This window comes from Eleutherodactylus coqui, chromosome 7 (assembly GCF_035609145.1).
Source record: "Eleutherodactylus coqui strain aEleCoq1 chromosome 7, aEleCoq1.hap1, whole genome shotgun sequence".
Classification (NCBI taxonomy): domain Eukaryota; kingdom Metazoa; phylum Chordata; class Amphibia; order Anura; family Eleutherodactylidae; genus Eleutherodactylus; species Eleutherodactylus coqui.
The window spans coordinates 226,802,863-226,807,607 of NC_089843.1; the positions used below are offsets into that span (position 1 = coordinate 226,802,863).

General features: G+C 40.2%; 2 non-coding genes across 2 annotated transcripts; both read left to right on the forward strand.

Annotated features, from left to right (window-relative positions):
* Positions 1 to 318: 318 nt before the first annotated feature.
* On the forward strand, positions 319 to 391 carry TRNAK-UUU (transfer RNA lysine (anticodon UUU)). Its single transcript has one exon. It is a non-coding gene; the product is annotated as a tRNA-Lys (tRNA).
* Positions 392 to 2,705: 2,314 nt separating this feature from the next.
* On the forward strand, positions 2,706 to 2,778 carry TRNAK-UUU (transfer RNA lysine (anticodon UUU)). Its single transcript has one exon. It is a non-coding gene; the product is annotated as a tRNA-Lys (tRNA).
* The last annotated feature ends 1,967 nt before the right edge of the window (positions 2,779 to 4,745 follow it).

Sequence of the window (4,745 nt, forward strand, 5' to 3'; positions counted from 1 at the left end):
AGTCGGTAGAGCATCAGACTTTTAAGCTGAGGGTCCAGGGTCCCTGTTCAGGCGTACTTGCTAAACAAGCTGTCAAATGTCTTTATTGAGCACATCTTTGATTTTCCACTGAGTCTTTGCTTCTGTATTGTCGTGTTCTGTGCAAAACCAAGGGTATAGAAGCAGCTTGAGAACATCTTTGCTTATTGCAGAAACAACCCTTCTATGTCTGTTTAGCAAATTTTGGGTACATTGTTGGTTTTCCACCAAAGCTTTGTTTCTTTACCTCCATATTTTATGTTAAGACGCTTAGAGGAGCTAAGAAGAGCATTTTTCAGAGCCTGGATAGCTCAGTCGGTAGAGCATCAGACTTTTAATCTGAGGGTCCAGGGTTCAAGTCCCTGTTCAGGCATATTTGCTAAAGCAAGCGGTCAAATGTCTTTATTGAGCACATCTTTGATTTTCCACTGAGTCTCTGCATCTTCAGTGCCGTGTTCTACTGTGCAAAACCAAGGGTATAGAAGCAGCTTGAGAACATCTTTGCTTATTGCAGAAACAACCCTTCTATGTCTCTTTAGCAGATTTTGAGCACATTTTTGATTTTCCACCAAAGCTTTGTTTCTTTACCTCCATATTTTATGTTAAGACGCTTAGAGGAGCTAAGAAGAGCATTTTTCAGAGCCTGGATAGCTCAGTCGGTAGAGCATCAGACTTTTAATCTGAGGGTCCATGGTTCAAGTCCCCGTTCAGGCGTACTTGCTAAAGCAAGCTGTCAAATGTCTTTATTGAGCACATCTTTGATTTTCCACTGAGTCTTTGCTTCTGTATTGTCGTGTTCTACTGTGCAAAACCAAGGGTATAGAAGCAGCTTGAGAACATCTTTGTTTTTTGCAGAAACAAACCTTCTATGTCTCTTTAGCAGATTTTGAGCACATTTTTGATTTTCCACCAAAGCTTTGTTTCTTTACCTCCATATTTTATGTTAAGACGCTTAGAGGAGCTAAGAAGAGCATTTTTCAGAGCCTGGATAGCTCAGTCAGTAGAGCATCAGACTTTTAATCTGAGGGTCCAGGGTTCAAGTCCCTGTTCAGGCGTACTTGCTAAAGCAAGCTGTCAAATGTCTTTATTGAGCACATCTTTGATTTTCCACTGAGTCTTTGCTTCTTTATTGTCGTGTTCTACTGTGCAAAACTGACGGTATAGTAGCAGCTTGAGAACATCTTTGGTTATTGCAGAAACAACCCTTCTATGTCTGTTTAGCAGATTTTGAGCACATTTTTGATTTTCCACCAAAGCTTTGTTTCTTTACCGCCATATTTTATCTTAAGACACTTAGAGGAGCTAAAAAGAGCATTTTTCAGAGCCTGGATAGCTCAGTCGGTAGAGCATCAGACTTTTAATCTGAGGGTCCAGGGTACAAGTCCCTGTTCAGGCGTGCTTGCTAGAGCAAGCTGTCAAATGTCTTTATTGAGCACATCTTTGATTTTCCACTGAGTCTTTGCTTCTTTATTGTCGTGTTCTACTGTGCAAAACCGACGGTATAGTAGCAGCTTGAGAACATCTTTGGTTATTGCAGAAACAACCCTTCTATGTCTGTTTAGCAGATTTTGAGCACATTTTTGATTTTCCACCAAAGCTTTGTTTCTTTACCTCCATATTTTATGTTAAGACGCTTAGAGGAGCCAAAAAGAGCATTTTTCGGAGCCTGGATAGCTCAGTCGGTAGAGCATCAGACTTTTAATCTGAGGGTCCAGGGTTCAAGTCCCTGTTCAGGCGTATTTGCTAAAGCAAGCTGTCAAATGTCTTTATTGAGCACATCTTTGATTTTCCACTGAGTCTTTGCTTCTGTATTGTCGTGTTCTACTGTGCAAAACCAAGGGTATAGAAGCAGCTTGAGAACATCTTTGTTTTTTGCAGAAACAACCCTTCTATGTCTGTTTAGCAGATTTTGAGCACATTTTTGATTTTCCACCAAAGCTTTGTTTCTTTACCTCCATATTTTATGTTAAGACGCTTAGAGGAGCTAAGAAGAGCATTTTTCAGAGCCTGGATAGCTCAGTCGGTAGAGCATTAGACTTTTAAGCTGAGGGTCCATGGTTCAAGTCCCTGTTCAGGCGTACTTGCTAAAGCAAGCTGTCAAATGTCTTTATTGAGCACATCTTTGATTTTCCACTGAGTCTTTGCTTCTTTATTGTCGTGTTCTACTGTGCAAAACTGAGGGTATAGAAGCAGCTTGAGAAAATCTTTGCTTATTGCAGAAACAACCCTTCTATGTCTGTTTAGCAAATTTTGGGTACATTGTTGGTTTTCCACCAAAGCTTTGTTTCTTTACCTCCATATTTTATGTTAAGACGCTTAGAGGAGCTAAGAAGAGCATTTTTCAGAGCCTGGATAGCTCAGTCGGTAGAGCATCAGACTTTTAATCTGAGGGTCCAGGGTTCAAGTCCCTGTTCAGGCGTACTTGCTAAAGCAAGCTGTCAAATGTCTTTATTGAGCACATCTTTGATTTTCCACTGAGTCTTTGCTTCTTTATTGTCGTGTTCTACTGTGCAAAACTGAGGGTATAGAAGCAGCTTGAGAAAATCTTTGCTTATTGCAGAAACAACCCTTCTATGTCTGTTTAGCAAATTTTGGGTACATTGTTGGTTTTCCACCAAAGCTTTGTTTCTTTACCTCCATATTTTATGTTAAGACGCTTAGAGGAGCTAAGAAGAGCATTTTTCAGAGCCTGGATAGCTCAGTCGGTAGAGCATCAGACTTTTAATCTGAGGGTCCAGGGTTCAAGTCCCTGTTCAGGCATATTTGCTAAAGCAAGCGGTCAAATGTCTTTATTGAGCACATCTTTGATTTTCCACTGAGTCTCTGCATCTTCAGTGCCGTGTTCTACTGTGCAAAACCAAGGGTATAGAAGCAGCTTGAGAACATCTTTGCTTATTGCAGAAACAACCCTTCTATGTCTCTTTAGCAGATTTTGAGCACATTTTTGATTTTCCACCAAAGCTTTGTTTCTTTACCTCCATATTTTATGTTAAGACGCTTAGAGGAGCTAAGAAGAGCATTTTTCAGAGCCTGGATAGCTCAGTCGGTAGAGCATCAGACTTTTAATCTGAGGGTCCATGGTTCAAGTCCCCGTTCAGGCGTACTTGCTAAAGCAAGCTGTCAAATGTCTTTATTGAGCACATCTTTGATTTTCCACTGAGTCTTTGCTTCTGTATTGTCGTGTTCTACTGTGCAAAACCAAGGGTATAGAAGCAGCTTGAGAACATCTTTGTTTTTTGCAGAAACAAACCTTCTATGTCTCTTTAGCAGATTTTGAGCACATTTTTGATTTTCCACCAAAGCTTTGTTTCTTTACCTCCATATTTTATGTTAAGACGCTTAGAGGAGCTAAGAAGAGCATTTTTCAGAGCCTGGATAGCTCAGTCAGTAGAGCATCAGACTTTTAATCTGAGGGTCCAGGGTTCAAGTCCCTGTTCAGGCGTATTTGCTAAAGCAAGCTGTCAAATGTCTTTATTGAGCACATCTTTGATTTTCCACTGAGTCTTTGCTTCTGTATTGTCGTGTTCTACTGTGCAAAACCAAGGGTATAGAAGCAGCTTGAGAACATCTTTGTTTTTTGCAGAAACAAACCTTCTATGTCTCTTTAGCAGATTTTGAGCACATTTTTGATTTTCCACCAAAGCTTTGTTTCTTTACCTCCATATTTTATGTTAAGACGCTTAGAGGAGCTAAGAAGAGCATTTTTCAGAGCCTGGATAGCTCAGTCGGTAGAGCATCAGACTTTTAATCTGAGGGTCCAGGGTCCCTGTTCAGGCGTACTTGCTAAAGCAAGCTGTCAAATGTCTTTATTGAGCACATCTTTGATTTTCCACTGAGTCTTTGCTTCTTTATTGTCGTGTTCTACTGTGCAAAACTGACGGTATAGTAGCAGCTTGAGAACATCTTTGGTTATTGCAGAAACAACCCTTCTATGTCTGTTTAGCAGATTTTGAGCACATTTTTGATTTTCCACCAAAGCTTTGTTTCTTTACCTCCATATTTTATGTTAAGACGCTTAGAGGAGCCAAGAAGAGCATTTTTCAGAGCCTGGATAGCTCAGTCGGTAGAGCATCAGACTTTTAATCTGAGGGTCCATGGTTCAAGTCCCTGTTCAGGCGTACTTGCTAAAGCAAGCTGTCAAATGTCTTTATTGAGCACATCTTTGATTTTCCACTGAGTCTTTGCTTCTTTATTGTCGTGTTCTACTGTGCAAAACTGAGGGTATAGAAGCAGCTTGAGAAAATCTTTGCTTATTGCAGAAACAACCCTTCTATGTCTGTTTAGCAAATTTTGGGTACATTGTTGGTTTTCCACCAAAGCTTTGTTTCTTTACCTCCATATTTTATGTTAAGACGCTTAGAGGAGCTAAGAAGAGCATTTTTCAGAGCCTGGATAGCTCAGTCGGTAGAGCATCAGACTTTTAATCTGAGGGTCCAGGGTTCAAGTCCCTGTTCAGGCGTACTTGCTAAAGCAAGCTGTCAAATGTCTTTATTGAGCACATCTTTGATTTTCCACTGAGTCTTTGCTTCTTTATTGTCGTGTTCTACTGTGCAAAACTGAGGGTATAGAAGCAGCTTGAGAAAATCTTTGCTTATTGCAGAAACAACCCTTCTATGTCTGTTTAGCAAATTTTGGGTACATTGTTGGTTTTCCACCAAAGCTTTGTTTCTTTACCTCCATATTTTATGTTAAGACGCTTAGAGGAGCTAAGAAGAGCATTTTTCAGA